At 38.7% G+C, this 20790-nt stretch overlaps 1 protein-coding gene across 1 annotated transcript in view; it reads left to right on the top strand.

Moving 5' to 3' along the window:
- Positions 1-20790, top strand: part of COL18A1 (collagen type XVIII alpha 1 chain) — a 161555-nt gene that overhangs the window by 34891 nt on the left and 105874 nt on the right. The gene's annotated exons all lie outside the window — the stretch shown is intronic.

Raw genomic sequence — 20790 nt, 5'->3', positions numbered from 1 at the left:
AGGGACCACCTGAACTGACAGGCAGTCTCCCTGATTCTGAAAAATATATGCTAATAAATACAATAAAATATATATATATTATATATATATATAAGATATATACATATATTATATCTATATATAATCTTTTTAAATATCTTATATATAATGTAATGTCATACTAAGTGTATTTTTATATTATACATAAATTAATATAAAAATACACTTATAATTAAATTACACACTTGTATATATATAATATAATAACTATATAGTATATATGTATTATTGTAAAATATAAATAATAAGTAAATACAAAAATGTAAAAATAATAATAAAAAAATAAAATAAAAAATAAAATATATATAATCTTCCAAAAAGGTAGCTGCACTCACAGATTTTAAAAGTCCAAAATGTATTGATTAAATGTTAAAAGACGATCAACGTTTCAGTCCTGCACAGAGGACTTTCATCAGGAGAAAGGTAAGTGTTTAGCCCCTTCAGCCCAGCGGGGGTGGGACCCTGAGGGTGGGGGGGGACCTAGAGACCCTATAGTGCCAGGAAAACGTTTGTTTTCCTGGCACTATAGTGGTCCTTTTAATGGTAAGAAAAATTTAAACTGTTTGGTCACTAAGGGGTTAATGTGAGCCTGTCATGACAAGTGTAATATATGATAGAGATAAATAATATATGTAATTATTGAAGGGTTTCTCAAAACTTCATAAACATCGCAGCCCGCTGTAGTGGTTATAATGTCAGGAGTATCCTAGTCTTGTTTCCCGGAGATAAGACAAACAGTTTTGCAACGGTTTGTGCTATTAATGGATCCCAGCGCGGCTGACTGTGACAAAATCTGGCTTCTGCATACCTGCTGAAACCAGGTGCTGCTCCCTTTGTCAATTCATTGGCTGAAGGCGTCAGCTGACTGCTCTCAGGCAATGACTGCAACTATGTGCATGTTTTTATACTGTTGGTGCTGTTGTTCCGGGCTGACTTATGATGCCTCTATGACGCCCCAATGACGCAGCCTGAGGTAGAGTTACAACTTTCAGCAGCAGGGGGGTTCAACTTTACATGTGCAGCGCACATACAAACCCCAGGCACCACGACCACTTCAAATCACTGAACTGATTCGTGGTGCTTGGATTAACCCTTTCATTATTCTGCAATGCAACTTCTTACCTAATGTCAAGAACCTTTCTCTCCCCTCCAACGCAATTGGTCCTGCTTGGAAACAATTCCCAAGATGCCAGCCCACTGGCTCGATTTCAAGCATATAAATGTCTGGATAGAGTCCAGTAGCAAGCTAGAGATACACTTTATAGGGGAATTATCACAGCAACTACATAACATGTACAATGCTTGTCTGGGGATTGAGATAAATGTCTAAGGGTGGGGTTCCCTAGCCCCCTTCCACCCCCAATTGTCAACATAGACCTAAATACTGCAGATTGATTGACAAGTATGGGGAGGAACCATAGGCTTAAACAGGTTTTTCATAAAATCTAAACATTTGGAAGAAAATCCAAGGTAAGGCAGCCCAAGGCTCTGTCTTTCTAACAATGGTTAAGTAAGCATTCCACGTAGAAAAGGTTTGCCTTCAGCAATATTATTTGCAACCACACCCAGTAAACAGAAGCATTGAAAGACAGAGATTTTTTTTTCTTTTTGTCTGTTAATAAGTCACCACTTTTACCACATGGCCAGCTATTATGTTTTCTGTTAATGTAATCCCTAGATCAGCTGTAAAATTGGTGAGCACTTAAAAAAGATGGTTATTAAGTAAACAGTGAGGTATAAATTTGAGAAATAATTGCCAAGTTTAAAAACTACCTCAAAGAAAAGTTAAAGGGCATTTAATAATACGAAATAAAAAAATAAAAATATTTACAACTGTGTATTTCTAAGAGCTGCCAATTCTTAAGATGCATTGTGAGTTGAATCCAGAACTCTGGAGGAAATAGATTTAAAGGAATGTGTCATCCACAAACACAAGGATATTGACAGATTTGCTCTATTTTCATGAACACATATGATTATTATTTATATAGCTCCAACAAATTCTACAGCGCTGTACAAAAGTTGGACTAATAGATAAATATCACTTCTTCATGTTTATTGGGAGCACTGTGCATATTCTGAGTTTGTGAAAAACACAGAATTGCCCTCACATTTAAACCAAGTTGCTGTTAAATTATGCTTGATTAAATTTCTTCACAATTACTTAACTAAACATTGAATTGTAAACTGAATTGTGTAATTAAGATCAAAATAGCTGATTTGTAAAAATTCTCTAACCCCACTTGGCTATTTTAATCAGAATTTTGCAAGTTAGTGTTCAGTTCACCAAGATTAATTTAGTTTTCCTGTTACTGTCACTTTAAATCCCTGTAATCACAGTCAAATCTCAGTATCCTGTAAATCAGGGCTGGATTTCAGAGGTACACACATCATACCTAAATTATTCCAAAGATAATTAGTTAACAGTGTGCTAATTGGTGATTACTTGTGAAAGAAATGTCTTTGTCTCTGTAACTTGATTATGCACATATCAAGTCTGGGACTGGGGCTTTAACTATTCTGGCATCTTTGGACCTCTTACAGCAGTGGCTTCTGTTCAAATTTTTTAAAGAAAGACAAAAACAGGTCAACACTGGAAACAAATTCCTAAGGGCAATTTACTGCTTTTCAGCTTGCCCTTTAAGTATCTGTTTATTTATGGTGTTTGGTATTGTGGAGCTTAAAGGATATCATGCAAAAGTACAGCTGCACTTGTTTACAAGAGTAATTACTAACAACGACAAATTCGGAAGACAAATTTAAAACAGTACAAACAATTTAAAATACTGTGCACAAAAACATAATATATAAGTTGCATGGAAAAAAACTTTGGAAAAAAGCATAGTTTTGTAACCCTTTAAATACAAGCATATTCCTAAAGTCTGGGATACAGGCCATTAATGTAGCATATGTCGAAGCCAAATCTAGGGACTGTGTCTAGGATACTATACCAACTGGCAGTTACAGACACGGCTGACTTTGGAAAAAGCAAAAAGTTTATTCATAAGCTAAAATTGTCGACAATACAGTATTTAGGCCAAATTTCTTTTTTAAGAAACAATCTGTTTTAGTCTGTGTCTGGGTTGATGGTAACATTGAACAGTAGTATATACATAGTGATGAATTATATATAAAGTAAATTATGTCCCAACTCCATTATTATGCAACTTGGTTAAAAAATATGTTCCAAATGTCCCACTTTAGAACCCAAATCCCGCCATCTTGTTTTTTTGTACAGACCCAAGTGTTAACTCCATACCTTTACAGCTTTCAAAGTAATTTGCTTAACATTTTTACAATTTTTTTTTCAAGATACTCCAAGTACCATAACCACTACAGCTTATTGTATGGAGTATTGTGCTAGGAGGCTCTAGTTTCATAGCAGTGCAAGCTTACACCATCCAACTATTTGGACTGATAATAAAGTTTAAATTCCTATAATGTCTCCAGCTGAGGGGGTGGGGGTGGCATAGGGGGGAACTATGGGAAATCCTCAAATGATTTAACAAAAAACAGATGGACTGCACCTTAACTATAACCACTTTGAGAAGCTGTAGTGGTTATGGTACTGTAGAAATTAGATTGTTTACAATGTTTTGTTTTGCATTCCTTGTTCAATTATATACATTAATGGAGATTTATAAATATATCTATAATAACACATTCAGCCACATAACCTAAAATAACAATGCCATATTTCACTGATTCAAATGATGGAAGAATTTTCATAAGTTACTGTTTAGCGAATAAACCCCCTGGCTGTTGGAGTACTGTTTAATGCCAGATGCTTGAATCGTGTGTTCAGTATAGTAAACTTGCTGACAGGTGAGATGTCAAAATGAAAAAAACAGGAGCACAAACCAAATATTATAAGTGCGGCGTGGGAGTGATATTGAGACGAACATGTGCTGTAGCATCTGTGTTTGCCATCATAAATTTAAAGGCAAATGAAATAACTGAGAAGAAGCTATTCATTGAGGATAATAGTAAACTGCGTTAATTAGGAAGAGATTGAGTGATAGTGACAGACAATGATTCTAGCTGGACATCTGCCTTCTCTCCGTGTAAATTTGCACATCTCATTTGTTGAATTCCACCTTGAAAACATCCATACTAATGACCAGCATTTGGAGGCGATTAGAGACGCAGTAATCTAATAAAATAAAAATCTTATCAGAAACATGAATATAATGAGAGAAGGAATATTTGCTGTCCTTCATGACGGATGATGTGCCAAGATTAGGTATAATAAGAATTGACTGCACCCTTGTTGTGAAGGGATTAAAGGGTAACTCCAGGTGCCATGACCATGTCAGTGATTTGAAGTGGTTGTGGTGCGTGGAGTCAGTATGTGCAACATTTTACTAATAAACACTGCACATGCTGACTTAAACCCCTTTGCTCCTGGATGTGTAACTCCACCCCCTGCTGCATCATTAGTCAGCCTGGAAATAAAGTTCCGAGCTGGCTAATGTTCAATTCTGTCACTTTTCTGAGCACACATACTCATTAATTGACTGTAGTGGTTATGATGCCTATGGTAACACTCTAATTAAATGAACATTATTGTATGGGATTACAAACATGTATTCCTGACACTATAGATTTAAAAACAGATTTTACGTGCCCTTACCCATCCCCCTTCACCTATGCTTCGCCTTCTTGGACGAAATCCCGGTTTTGATGATCCCATAGGAAATATTTTGGAGACAATTGAGCATGTTCTGCAAAACTCAGTGATTCGCCAGTCATCATCTCCTCATACAGATCCATTGAATCAATGCATCTCTATGGGAAAAGTTCAGTGTTTCAGTACCGACCCAGAAAGCACCTCTAGTGGTTATCTGAGTGACTGCCACTAGAGCTGTTCCTAGGCAGTAATGTAAAAAGTGCCTTTTCACATTAAAATGCCTGACTATACTCACCAGAACAACTACAATAAACTGTAGTTGTTCTGGTGACTATAGTGCTCCTTTATATATATATATATATATATATATTTGTTTTGGGGGTTTGTGTTGTTTTCATGTTTATATTTAAAAGCAAGGCTCAAAATGAAAAAAAAAAAAGAAAACTTAGCCTTAGCGAGTAGAAATTCACCCCCTGAGAGTATACTAGGAGAGTCTGGAGCACGAAGCAGTGTTCGCCTGTGTAGAATGGTTTTAAAGGGACACTGCATGCACCATAGCAACGTAGCAATTAAGTTGTTATGGTGCCCAGAGCAGTCTTTTCACCATTTTAGCTTCACTTGATTGCCATTTTTCTTCCTGACACTGCTGTATTGACAGAAGCCTCTTGTAAAACTGTATAATTTCGGCAGAACTGAAAGGTTTAAGGCAGATTCAGCATTGCTGAATCACACTGTTATCCTATACATATATTTTGAAATTGATGCATATATGAGATTTCAGCGCTTAATAGATAATCCCCCTATTTGTAAAGAGGGTCTTAAAATAAGAAACAGTGGAAAAAAATTGTATAACACTGTAAACCTTGTATAAAACTAAAAATAAATAAGAATAAAAATAAATAAAATATAAAAATAAAAAAAAATAAAATTTGAAATCCAACAAATAATAGTCCAGAGTCAAATGTGGAAAAATGCCACTATCAGAAATCCAAAGTACGATAAAAAAGAAATGTAAATCCTGCACCAAAATCCTAATTTGTAGTGGAGAGTAGGGGTCCAGATATACGGAAATACCTTGGATAGAAGGGAAAACAGAAACGGTATATAGTGTAAAACCGTAACACAATTTATTTTGGTATAAAATCCCCCCCTACATAAATGCTCTTACACGAAAAAACGAGATACTCATCGTATAGCAGACTGCTTCCATGCCCAGTCGTTTGTTCAGATGAAGCTGTGATTCCTCCAAGAAGACAGGAACTGCCCGGTGCACTCGGGAAAAAATGTCTTTGATGCTGGCAGGAAAACAGCGGACTTGCGGCAAATGCGGCTTGAGTTAGAAGCCGGTCAAGCAGGGAATGCTGCAGATGAAGTCTCAGTAGACACCTGATCAACGCGTTTCGCCCCTACTACGGGGGCTTTTTCAAGATAGGTGTCTCATGCCTGGCTTGGCAGTTATATACTTTTGCCGGGCAAAAATCATTTAAAATCTTAAAGGTATAGCTTTTCCCAATTGCTTCCTCTTCTCTTCCTCTCTCAGAGTCAGATTCTGAGAGAGGAAGAGAAGAGGAAGCAATTGGGAAAAGCTATACCTTTAAGATTTTAAATGATTTTTGCCCGGCAAAAGTATATAACTGCCAAGCCAGGCATGAGACACCTATCTTGAAAAAGCCCCCGTAGTAGGGGCGAAACGCGTTGATCAGGTGTCTACTGAGACTTCATCTGCAGCATTCCCTGCTTGACCGGCTTCTAACTCAAGCCGCATTTGCCGCAAGTCCGCTGTTTTCCTGCCAGCATCAAAGACATTTTTTCCCGAGTGCACCGGGCAGTTCCTGTCTTCTTGGAGGAATCACAGCTTCATCTGAACAAACGACTGGGCATGGAAGCAGTCTGCTATACGATGAGTATCTCGTTTTTTCGTGTAAGAGCATTTATGTAGGGGGGGATTTTATACCAAAATAAATTGTGTTACGGTTTTACACTATATACCGTTTCTGTTTTCCCTTCTATCCAAGGTATTTCCGTATATCTGGACCCCTACTCTCCACTACAAATTAGGATTTTGGTGCAGGATTTACATTTCTTTTTTATCGTACTTTGGATTTCTGATAGTGGCATTTTTCCACATTTGACTCTGGACTATTATTTGTTGGATTTCAAATTTTATTTTATTTTATTTTTATTTTTATATTTTATTTATTTTTATTCTTATTTATTTTTAGTTTTATTCAAGGTTTACAGTGTTATACAATTTTTTTCCACTGTTTCTTATTTTAAGACCCTCTTTACAAATAGGGGGATTATCTATTAAGCGCTGAAATCTCATATATGCATTTTTATTAGAAATTGGGATTTTCTTTTGTTTTAGCAGCTTATCTATTTCTGGTATCAGTATCAATTTATATACTGTTTAGATATTTTTTGGTTATTACGCTAGCCATTTAACCATTTAGTACTAGCGCTCTCTTTTTCTTGTATATTGTATTTTGAAATTGATAATGAAGAATTTAACGTACCGTATTTATCGGCGTATAACACGCACTTTTTTCCCCTGAAAATAGGGGGAAAATCGTGGGTGCGTGTTATACGCCGATATCCCATAATTACTTACCTGTCCTGAAGCGTGGGCCGGCTTCACAGCGCGCACCGCGGTACAGGAACTTTAATTTAAGGTTCCGGTTTCCGGCGGGACTGAAAGGAAGTGTGCACACTATTGTGCACACTTCCTTTCAGTCCCGCCGGAAACCGGAACCTTAAATTAAAGTTCCTGTACCGCGGTGCGCGCTGTGAAGCCGGCCCACGCTTCAGGACAGGTAAGTAATTATGGGAGGGGAGGAAAGTACACTATGGGAGGGGAGGGGAGGGGGAGGAAAGTGCACTATGGGAGGGGAGGGGGAGGAAAGTACACTATGGGAGGGGAGGGGGAGGAAAGTACACTATGGGAGAGGAGGGGAGGGGGAGGAAAGTACACTATGGGAGGGGAGGGGGGAAGTACACTATGGGAGGGGAGGGGGGGAAGTACACTATGGGAGGGGAGGGGAGGGGGAGGAAAGTACACTATGGGAGGGGAGGGGGAGGAAAGTACACGAGGGGAGGGGGAGGAAAGTACACTATGGGAGGGGAGGGGGAGGAAAGTACACTATGGGAGGGGAGGGGGAGGAAAGTACACTATGGGAGGGGAGGGGGGAAAGTACACTATGGGAGGGGGGGAAATACTATGGGAGGGGAGGGGGGGGAAATACTATGGGAGGGGGGGGGAAATACTATGGGAGGGGAGGGGGGGGGAAATACTATGGGAGGTGAGGGGGGGAGAAATACTATGGGAGGGGAGGGGGGAGAAATACTATGGGAGGGGAGGGGGGGAGAAATACTATGGGAGGGGAGGGGGGAGAATACTATGGGGGGGGGACACTATGGGATCAGGGGGAAAATACTATGGGAGGGGGGGAAATTTCCTGGAATTTCTTTCTAAAAATGAGGTGCGTGTTATACGCCGGTGCGTGTTATACGCCGATAAATACGGTACTTATTATCACACCACAAATAGCAGATATAGATGTTTGGTGCCAACTAACCTGTGAAAGTACTTAAAAATAGTTTTAAAAAAAAAGGAGAAACTGACTTAATAGCATTCTAAAACTGCAAGTCTGCAAGTTTTATGATCTGCAATAAGTATGTTACCGTTGTTTTGCCTCCTGGGAAGTGATGATGAGTCTTGTGTAATGGTTATTAAATATATATTAAACCTCTATATTTTTTAAATTTGTTAAATGCATAAAAAAAAATTCTAAAGGTCTGACTTCAACCATAGCCTCGCAGCTCCATAACCACTGTACTAAGCTATAGTGGTTATAGTGCTTGGATTCGCCTCCTAAAACACTCCCAAATAACTGAAGGTTAAAAAAAACCAAAACACTCAGCATAAAAAACGAATACAATGCACCGAACATGCCTGGGTGATTGGAGTGCCTCAGCATTGAAAATCATATGTAGTTTAACACCAATCATTTTTACCTATAGTGATATTAGCTATTTTTTCTGTTCAGCTAGTTTGGACAAATTAGTTTTGAAAAGTTAAATTTGTTTTATATTTTTAGTCTCTGATAGTATTTTTTAAATTGTACTAATAATGGTCGAGGTGCCTAATTTCTTCCCTAATTTTACGATATTATTGTCAAAATATCCATTTCAGAAGAGAACTGCAAATCTAGAATAAATAAGGTAGGAGGAATTAATGTAGACAAAATCTTTTAAATGAGGACCTCTTGTGGCCAAAAGCAGCATTACCATGAAAAGACTAATAATCCACTAATATAGTTACAAACCTGATAATTAAAAGGACACTATAGGCACCCAGACTACTTCATCTTAATGAAGTGGCCTAGTTGACATTTTATCCCTACAATGTAAAACATTGCCGTTTACATTATAGGATTTAAATGTCTATAGTGAATTTTAGTCTGAAAGCCACTCGAGAAACTTGGCTATTTCAATCAGATGGTGCCAAAGAGACCATCTGATTGGCACAGGCTGGCGTTTTGCACTGGCTTCAAACACCGCAGAAATTATTATTATTATTATTATTATTATTGCCATTTATATAGCGCCAACAGATTCCGTAGCGCTTTACAATATTTTGAGAGGGGGGGATGTAACAATAAATAAGACAATTACAAGAAAACTTACAGGAATAATAGGTTGAAGAGGACCCTGCTCAAATGAGCTTACAGTCTATAGGAGGTGGGGTATTAGAAACATTAGGATAGGAAATATCAAGTAGGAGTGAAGCAGAGCTGGAGGAGAGAGCAAAGCACTATCCCATAGGGACAGGTATGTAAGGGAGAGATTACTCTGGGAGGCCATACGCTTTCCTGAAGAGATGGGATTTAAGGCCCTTCTTAAATGATTGAAGACTAGGGGAGAGTCTGATGGCAGTAGGCAAGTTATTCCATAGGAGAGGAGCCGCCCGTGAGAAGTCCTGCAAGCGTGAGTTGGCCGTACGGGTGCGAGCAGCGGTCAGGAGGTGGTCGCGGGCAGAGCGGAGGGTCCGAGAAGGGGCATACCTCTGGATCAGTGAAGAGATATAAGAGGGGCTGGAATTGTTCAGTGCTTTAAATGTATGGGTTAGCACTTTGAATTGACTCCTATAGGATACAGGGAGCCAATGTAAGGACTGGCAGAGGGGCGAGGTGTGAGAGGACCGACTGGATAGGAAAATCAGTCTAGCTGCAGCATTCATTACAGACTGTAGCGGGGCAGTACGGCTTTTGGGGAGACCAATCTGGAGAGGGTTACAGTAATCCATGCGGGAAATTACTAGAGCATGGACAAGCTCCTTGGTAGAAATGGTCCTTAACGTTAAGAATATTGAAAAACGGTCTGGTCACTAAGGGGTTAAATTGAAAGTGCAACTACCAGATTTATTATTTCTCTTAAAGAAAAAAAAAAAGTATAGTTTATAATCTTTTTTTGAGAGCAAAGACAAATTGAAGCTTCTTTTGGAAGTTGATCTGTCAATTTTAGCGATATAAACTGTGAAAATGGTAAACTAATTAGAGCTTTTCCCTGGGGTGTATTATATATTAGCTTCGTGTCTCATTTTTAGTAGGCTGTCAGGAAAATGCTGGCTAGGTGGGAAAAGTAAGGCAAAAGTGACGACTGCGTGCAAACACAGACCCAACGTGATCTTCCAGACTGCTCATTGGGTAATAGGAGCAGCCTAAGCTATATTCTTTTTAAACAGATAATCACACAAAAAATCTGAGTTTGACACTACCATTGCCAACCTCCCAAGGTTTTGTGGGAGAGCATCTCGCTACATGATGTGTTCTTGGAGTATATTCCGCAATGGGTCAGTAGGGAAGTAGAGATGCTATTAGCACTGATACTTATTAAATTGACAGACATGTTCTACTGTACATGGTTATTCAATAAAACTTGAATTGCCAGGAATATAAGGTGAAGTTCAGATTTGCCCAAATAGCCAAACTGACAATGTAGCTGATTTTTTATTCCAGAAGAATTACATTTTAGTGTATAAATCTGAGTGTCTGTCACATGTGTTTGTTCAAGTGATGCAGGTACATTACTTGCACAAACCTGCTATCTTTAATGTAATCCATTCCGAATGCAGTGCAAATGCGTTTAAAGGAAAGATCCAGGGTTCTAAATAAATACATTTATTTATAATGCTGTAGTGTTGCAGAACCTCCTAGCTTCCTTTGCCCCCCCCCCCCCCCCATTCCTGTTAATTAAGGATTAATTAACCTAGAATTTAGCGATGAATGGATCCCTCTCTGGAGCCCTACTTCACCCACAGTACTGATGGTCTCCCTGGTCCGATGCTATTTTCTGGGGCACAGAGCAAACAGGAAGAGCACTCACCCACTCTCCCAATAGTCTTATTGACTTCTAGGAGGGTGCAATGTTGTCAGTTTAGAAAGGTCCGAATTTCTTTTGAATTCAGCACTTGTATAAAATGACAGGGAAGGGGCCCTCAGTTAATCCCTAAAATACTTCAACAACTGATTAAATCAGTGGCAGTTTCTGGCCTGTGTACACGCATGCCCCCTTTTTTTATTCATCAAAACGCTGCACATGCAGACTCCAGACACCATGACCACTTCAAATAACTTCAAGTGATGTAACATCATCATTGTGTCCCCTAGCCAGTCAACACCCAGTTTGTGGCAGGCAGGTACAAACCTACTGCTATATCTTTGAGACAATAAGGTTTACATACTAAACTCAAATCAAACAGTGAACTGGACATTTTAGACCAAAATAAAGTTTGGCAAATTTGACATAAAATGTGAATTTCCCTATAGAATTTCCAACAGTTCCTTTTTTTTTTAAAAATATGAATTTCTTGTTAGAATGAAAGTTAAGACAGCCTGTATGCTTCAGAGTAAACTTTAATAATATGATATAAATATAATATAATAGCAAGTGTTGTAACAAAATCTTCTAAACCTGTACGGTGCAGGCATTGTTAACGTTTTATTAAAGAGGTAAAAGTCTAGTGTCTCTTTAAATCTTTTGTGTGTGGTTTTTGGCTTTCCATTGTATCACATTACTGTGCGGATGTGTCTGCTGCCTACACAAGCCTTTACTTGCCAGTTTGGAAGCCTTATGGGATTTCTACTCATCGGACAAAACGATGAGGTGTATTTTGTGCAATAGACTTATTGTTCTGCTGGGTGGGTATGAGCCCACTGCACAAAATGTTGAAATAATTGCAAAGGAAGCTGTGCAAGGAATGTTTTCTTAACCCTGACAGATAACATTGAATGTTTGAGAGGAAGCAAAAAAGACACCTCCAGACAATGTCTTAAATAATCTCCAGAAAGCAGGATTTCAACGATGTTTTTTCCACATAATATACGAGCATAATATGGATCACCATATCGATCATGGATTTATGGATAACCATAAAGTGTGCAGAATATGTTAGTATTAAAGAAAATGATCTGACTTGTTCAATGAAATAATTCCAATGATTCTTTGCCTTCTACTCAGGCAAAGTACCTTGGGAGTTGTGGTCTTAACATCATTATCTGCATTTTGGACACTCCTGGTCTAGACCAAAGGCATCCATGAAACTTTTGAATTGAGATAATACAATTAATAAAATAAGATGAAGGATTAATAAATAATATTTTTTACGAACCAAATAACTTATAACCATATTTTTTGTAGACATGGAGGTTTTGCTTTAATGTTCTCAGAGTTTGATTAAAATCTCTTTTGTTTATTATTTGTGTAGCATTGGACTCCATTCTCCTAGACCTTTTATCAGACATTGTCCACTCACAAGTTGTCTTACCAAAGTTCCCATAATTCCCATCCAGTCAGAAAGGCAGGCAATATCATGTGTATTTTAGTTCCGTAACAGTTAAAGCTCTATATTTTGGGCTATCCATGATCTAACCTGCGGATAGGAAAATGCCATCCTTTCCGATTTTTTTCCATTTTGTTTATGTACTGTCATGGGAACCAAAGGATTCTAAATAAGCGTGCTTGCACAGTGCAAACCAATTTCATTCATTCATTTTATACTAGAGTACTTCCATAGCACTCCAGGAATAGTCTAGCATGAGTTATCCCCGGGATGCCATGCCCATTTTTGAGAGGTTTAGTCACATCATCAGTAATGCTCCAAGAGTCACTGGCATGGCCCTTTCTAGCACAAGTGGCGCTTTTTTTTCTTGTACCCAGGAGAATAAAGTTGGGAGTTAAATCTAACCCATAAAGTATTCTAAACAATGCATTTCATAAAACAAAATTGCATTGTTTTTAATTAAACAGTGCTTTTATTACAATGAAAATTCTTTTAAAATCCTCTCTGCTTCTTTTTCTAGTCATAGGCAGCAAATTCAGTCCTGTATTAATCTGTTTGTTCAGTCAAGTGTATAACGAGCTTCAGTAACTGAGGCCATTTCACAAATTGAACATTCGTGTCCGTCAAAACAATTAAAGTGTTCTAATCTCAGCACAATTGTGTACTTAGATATTCATTTTATCATTCTGGTTTCCAATAAGCTTGGAAACATAAAGGCCATTCTGGCTGGGTGACATTTTATTGACCGGTCAGACATTCAAAAAGGCATGAATTTGGCTTATATTAGCGGCATTGTTTCAAAGATGCATAATTAAAATTTAAGTATTAAATTTACATATTATCTAGATAAATCTTTCTTTTACGTGATTTCAGCCAATGAGCACAGTTCTGAATACCTCAAACTATGGCGTCCAGAGAATTGAGATGCTAGTAAACTAGAAAAATGGTTGGTTGTATAGGGAGAGGCATTAGCAGTAGAAAGAGAGAAGTGCCCATTGTACAGAACACTGTGGAGACTTCACTTGGAGTATTGTACGCAGTACTGGAGACTGTATCTTCAGAAGGATATTGATACTTTAGAGAGAGTTCAGAGAAGGGCTACTAAACTGGTTCATGGATTGCAGGATAAAACTTACCGGGAAAGGTTAAAGGATCATACCATGTATAGCTTGGAGGAAAGACGAGACAGGGGGGATATGATAGAAACATTTAAATACATAATAGGAATCAACACAGTAAAGGAGGAGACTAGATTTAAAAGAAGATAAACTACCACAACAAGAGGGCATAGTCTTAAATTAGAGGGGCAAAGAATTAAAAATGATATCCGAAAGTATTACTTTACTGAGAGGGTAGTGGATGCATGGAATAGGCTTCCAGCTGAAGTGGTAGAGATTAACACAGTAAAGGTGTTTAAGCATGCGTGGGATATGCATAAAACTATCCTAACTATAAGATAAGGAAAGTATTTTAAAAAATTGGGCAGACTAGATGGGCCGAATGGTTCTTATCTGCCGTCGCATTCTATGTTTCTTTGAAGCTGGCAAAGGGGGTTTGCCTATGACACAAATGAATCACAAGATCTGCCTAAAGGGGTACGGGCCACCCAGATTAACTGCCACTGTGGTTACACCCTGCAGAGAGCACTCTTTCAATGCTCTCCTGGGGGTCCTAGTGTTGTGAACATAGGGTTTAATGATGCACTCATGCTAGTCTTCTTGGGGACAGTTCCCTGTCACCCCCCAAAAGCAGGACACCAGGGAAATAAATTGAGACGATAATCTGGACTGTCCCACAAAAATTGGAACGATTGGGAGGTCTGGTCCTTCACGTCGTTGCTTAGCTCTGTAGAGCTAGTTGGATATTCTGGTAGAAGAGGGGAAGTAGCGGCTGCAGCCGCTGGCACCTGCCGGAATCTAGGTAAATTGTCAAACTATACTAGAACTATTTTGTCTACTTACTGTGGATTGTTCCCAGGGTACTTCTGGCATCATAACCACTATGGTGCTTGGAGTGTTCATTTAAATAGATCTGCATTGTATATTATACAGCTTAGCAAATATTTACTTTTTACTATCTCCATATTATGAAACAGCTTCCTACAATCTCTTTTCTTTCAGACTACTATTTCCATCATGTTAGGTAGCCAATCCAAATGTTGCTGTCCAAATCATTTTGGTAGCCTCACATCCATACTGCAATTCACTGTCCTTTAAACGGTTAACTGGAGCTTTAGAAGTATCCATATTATACCCTCTTAAAATGCTGTAGTTAGAGCTAGAGAATTCCTTCGGTGATAGAAGACAGACAAATGAGTGTGGGGAACTGAAACATCAAATGATGTTTCTTACTGTAAGATACATTGAATTGCTTCTGACTTCATTTGTGTGAAGGATTAAAGCCCAAACTATTCAGTGAGGTTTAATATACACCTAGGCCAGATGTGAGGCCACAGGACTTAGCAAGTACCTAGCAGTGGGGATCTTTCTCTTGTGAAAGCTGTCAGTGAGTGAATTCCGAAAGGTATTTATGACTGAGGATTGAAAGGTTACATTCCAGAGGTATCTCCTGTCTCTTATCTCCTAGCTTGACAATTGCATGGTGTTTGTGAAGGCCTGGAGCAAAGTGGAATTAGACAACCTCTTACTTGTGTTTCTACGGTTGGGATATTTTCCCACAAACGGAGGAACAATATTATAGTATGTTGTTTTCTTTTTCCTTTAAGATATCATAAAGGCCTCTAAGATTTATCTTTCCGTTAAAGGCAAGTTTTGAAGTAACAGCTCTCAAACAATCGTAAACTTGTAGACTCCATAAATTAGATTGTCAAAGGCTGGTTACTGTCCGGATGCAAAGGGGTAATTTCACATAAAGGGCATGTAATAATGCAAACATCTGCTTTCTTTTTTTTTCCATAGTTGGATCGGAGTAATTTACCTACCCAAGCAATTGTAGACATTATCTGATAATTATGTCTGATCTGTCCAACCACAGAGGTTATCAAGGATAGGCTCCAACAGGCTCTAAAACAGGCTCTACTATACCTGAGATTATATCCAGCAAATCATACAAAGGTTGCAGTCTATGTTCATTGTATCCCATAGCAAACAGACTTTTATATCCTCCTCCTCCTCATCAACACATGCCATATAGTAACATGAATTTTCAGCATAGGTTTTGGGCAGCATTTGAAAACCCACAACATTCTTTAAGGTCGATTGCAATTACTGTCAAGTGACAACATGTGGTTCTACCAGTCTCATAATTTTTCTGATAACACGAACAAACATCAATAGCCACTAAGAACATTGGACCTGATCACAAATCCGTGCCAGTTCTAGATCAAGATTTTCTGAAAATTCTTATTGATTGTTATTGATATAATCTTTTTTTTAAATCCAAAAATGGTGCACTCTGTTTCTGCCAGTAACTCCACTAGAGTCAGAAAATGTTATTGATGTAAAACCAGGCTTTACTCGTGATATCATTGTTAATCTTGCAATCTAGAACTCAATAGTCTTAAGACAGGACTCGACAAATCCCAGGCGCCAGGTCACCATGCCGCATAGGAATTTGGCCTTGGTGTCTGGGATATGTGAGTCCAGCGGGCGGGAGGCTGGTTGGGGACCTATGGAGGCGGGAGGCAAGATGGGGGGGTCATGGAGGTGGGCGGCTAGCTGCGCGAATAGTAGACGGGCAGCGAGGGAGCTGTGATGTCCCTGCTCTGCTCCCTCGTGTGCCGGTTAATAAAACCAGGGTCGCCTTGGTTGTTGAACTTATTGGCGTTATATAAAAATAATTATGATAATAATCATGCGTTAAGGTTAATAACTGCTTTCGTGATGATATTTGGTGGCGTAGTTGTCTTTAACCTATTACCTATTGTGTGTGTTTTTTATAATGTCGTTCAAAACTAAGTTATACTTTGTAACAGTGCTTATCGGATGATTAACAAGATTTTTTTATTATGGGTTTTATAATGTTACTTGCAAACTTGATCAAATCAAAAAGCACATTTGTGGTTTTTGTGCTTCACACATGTATATTTTCAAGGTATTGTTTTATTATTTTAAAAGTTTTTTTCTATTCATCAATTCCATTTTGCTGTTGAACTTGTCCTATGGTTCTGTACATTTTTTTTCATTGGTTTGTGATTCTTAAAGCATAAGTGCTTAGTGGAAGGTGTAGGGTCTGCAGAAACAAAATGGGAAACAAATAATATATGAACAGTGTGATTGTAATAACACTCGCAGCATCAATTTCTCATTGACGGCCAATAACTTGTAAATAATCATCCAACATTAATCGAGGGCTTAGTTAGACAACATTGACAGTCTTTTTTTATATTGCTGCTTTCATTAAAATCACTTCCATTTTAAGCAATGTTTTTTCAGTTAAATACATATGCAAAATTAGCAGCATGTTAAAATTATAGTGGTGTTGGAGCCCACCCTATTGGCGAGCTAGAAATGATGCAGCTCTCAGTAAGTTAAATGATGATCGATTGGAGTGTTGCACATTTTAGCAGAAGGATTTTAAAGCCAAACGTCTCGAACCATAAATTATAACCAAAGCTGAATAGCTCCGTGATTCTCCAAGGAATAATTTAATCCTTTTATCCGGACTGATACATCTGCACTTAAAACAGCTGTCCTCCCCAATGAATTTTGTATATTTACTTATAAGTTTTTAATAGAGCATGGAAGAACATGAATCATCAATAACAAGGTAGGGCACGGATATTTTATTAATGGGAAACAAATGTTTCTCAAAACTGTGTATAGTTAGAGTTGCATTTAAGTGTAATCTTAAAGGACCACTGTAGTGCCAGGAAAACATACTCGTTTTTCTGGCACTATAGTGCCCTGAGGGTGCCCCCACCCTCAGGGACCCCCTCCCGCCGGGCTGAAGTTGGAGGAAGGGGTTAAACTTACCTCTTTTTCCAGCGCCGGGCGGGGAGCTCGCCTCCTGCTCTCCTCCTCCTCTCCGCCTCCTCGGCTGAATGCGCATGCGCGGCAGGAGCTGCGCGCGCATTCAGCCGGTCTCATAGGAAAGCATTTACAATGCTTTCCTATGGACGCTTGCGTCTTCTCACTGTGATTTTCACAGTGAGAAGCACGCAAGCCCTCTAGCGGCTGTCAATGAGACAGCCACTAGAGGCTGGCTTAATCCCAATATAAACATAGCAGTTTCTCTGAAACTGCTATGTTTATAAAAAAAAAAAAAAGGGTTAACCTTAGCTGGACCAGGCACCCAGACCACTTCATTATGCTGAAGTGGTCTGGGTGCCTATAGTGGTCCTTTAATGGGAATCTATCATGATGAATTGGTGCTACTTTGTACACAGCTGTGTTTTTTTACAGCATATAAAATACCTGGTTTTATTCATTATATAAGGTGTATAGATCAGGATTCTAGTGTCTAAAGTGTTGAACATGTTTTCTGGTGACTTTTAAATGAACTAATCCTGAGAAAGCTTGAAACTCTTAAATGGATACTATAGGCACCTAGACAATTTCAGCTAATTGAAGTGGTCTGGGTGCACTTAGTGCTGCAATGTAAAACATTGCAGTTCCAGATAAACTGCAATGTTTTTTGTTGCAGTTTTGAGTCTGCCTCCAGTGTCCAGTGTCTACCAGACAGCCACTAGAGGTGTTTCCAGGATGTTACCGGGCTTTTGGTCTGCTAACTGATACGGGACGTCAGAACTTGCATAAGGACATCCAGCTTCAGCTATTTCCCCAAAGGAAAGCATTAATACAATGCTTTCCTATGGGGAGGGTCAAATGTGCGTGCAGCATTCACTTCACATGCACATTAGTGCCCCCCCACACACACTTGTCACTTCACATGCACATTAGTGCCCCCCCCCCCCCACACACACACACACTCGTCGAGCGAGTTCGGGGAGGAGGCAGACCCAGCTCAGAGAGACATTGGCACTGGGATCAAGAAAGTAAATAAAGTGTTTGCCCCTTTATTTACCACAGTGGGGCGGGTGGAATGAGAGGGGGGAGGCAGAGGGAGCTACAGTGCCAGGAGTACAACTTTGTATTCCTGGCACTATAGTATCCGTTTAACACTTTAATCTATAATAAATAAAATCAAATATATCTAAGAGGAAGAAAGTAAGAAAATAACCAACTGGAGGCTTGAATAGCTCTAAATGAGAGCAGATCATTTTATACTTGCTAAGTGCTCCTCTTAAATAATAACTTTTATGCAAGGGTTTAGTTCTGGGTGCATTGGATACTTGAATACTTATATTTTTCAGACTTGGATGGTCCAGGACCAGGTAATTCTAGGAATACAAGTCAATAGTTAAACTGTTTGTGAATGGTTTAACCCCTAAAGATAAGCAAGCACCAGGGAACTACTAGCTCCATAACAACTTCATTTTGATGACGTTGTTATGGTACCCAGAATTTTCCTTTAATCCTATAGATCAGCCTAATAGTAAGAAACCATCTTAGAAAAGGGGTCACAGGTTACAATGAGGATAGGAACGTTATGGAATACACTGGATGCGGAGCTTGTGTAAATGGATATTGTGGATGGTGACATTTACACATAAGCTTAGGGACAGGTTGAAGCCTGAAAAGCAAACAAACTAGAGAACTCATGAGGAACACCCCCACCCCCTTAAATAACCCCTGTCATTTGCCCTTAATAAACCATCACCACATTCAAGTTTATGGTTTAAAAGCATAAAGATTACATCCTGGAGTGTTCTGTCAGTACATAAATTCTAAATAAAACTTTTATGCAAGGGTTTAGTTCTGGGTGCATTGGATACTTGAATACTTATATTTTTCAGACTTGGATGGTCCAGGACCAGGTAATTCTAGGAATACAAGTCAATAGTTAAACTGTTTGTGAATGGTTTAACCCCTAAAGATAAGCAAGCACCAGGGAACTACTAGCTCCATAACAACTTCATTTTGATGACGTTGTTATGGTACCCAGAATTTTCCTTTAATCCTATAGATCAGCCTAATAGTAAGAAACCATCTTAGAAAAGGGGTCACAGGTTACAATGAGGATAGGAACGTTATGGAATACACTGGATGCGGAGCTTGTGTAAATGGATATTGTGGATGGTGACATTTACACATAAGCTTAGGGACAGGTTGAAGCCTGAAAAGCAAACAAACTAGAGAACTCATGAGGAACACCCCCACCCCCTTAAATAACCCCTGTCATTTGCCCTTAATAAACCATCACCACATTCAAGTTTATGGTTTAAAAGCATAAAGATTACATCCTGGAGTGTTCTGTCAGTACATAAATTCTAAATAAAACGGCCTTCAAGTAAAGACAAACAGAACATGTCAGCCGCAAATATTCTAGGCATGCATATTCCTACCCAGTTTACCACATCAAGGTAAACGTAATAACAAATAACTGCTTGTATGCAATTTACAATATGTTAAAGTAACAAGACAAGTACAGTCTGCAGTGTTCATAAAGCTTACTTAATAATGAGATTATGTAAACAATACATGCATTGATAAAAGTATCATTAGGTTGATAAAGCTGTATGTGCACTGACAGACATATCTGGGATGGATTAATTGCTGAAATAAATCCAGTATGCTGGGAAGGAAGTCTGCATTGCCATCGTACTGGCTACAGTCTGTGTTTCTGTAGCCAATAGGGATAACACATAGTGTTATAGTAGGTGGATAGATAAGTCAGAGCCAGGAACAGGAAAGTTACTAATAACAATGTTTGCCACCAATGTAACATTTAGAACAATAAAGATTTATCTTATTTACACTACTCACACTACTCTAAACACATTTATTGTAGCTTAAAGGAACGCTATAGTCACCTAAGCAACGTTAGCTCAATGAAGCTGTTTTAGAGTATAGAACATGCTTCTCAGGTTTAATTGCTCAATTCACTGTCATTTAGGAGTTAAGTCACTTTGTTTCTGTGTATGCAGCCCTTGTCACACCTCCCCTGCCTCTGATTGACAGCCTGCATGAAAAAAAAAAACTGGTTTCACTTTCAATCAGATGTAATTTACCTCAAACAATTGTATATCTTTCTCTGTAAACTTTAATCATATACAGGATGCTCTTGCAGGGTCTAGCAAGCTATTAACATAGCAGGGGATAAGAAAATCTAAATTAAACAGAATTTGCAATAAAGGAAGGATAAACTTTAGATGACTCTTTACAGGAAGTGTTTAGGAAGGCTGTGCAAGTCACATGCAGGGAGGTGTGACTAGGGTTCATAAACAAAGGTATTTAACTCCTAAATGACAGAGGCTTGA

Source organism: Pelobates fuscus, chromosome 8 (assembly GCF_036172605.1).
Source record: "Pelobates fuscus isolate aPelFus1 chromosome 8, aPelFus1.pri, whole genome shotgun sequence".
NCBI classification, from domain to species: Eukaryota; Metazoa; Chordata; class Amphibia; order Anura; family Pelobatidae; genus Pelobates; species Pelobates fuscus.
This window is presented reverse-complemented; position numbering and strand designations above follow the sequence as displayed.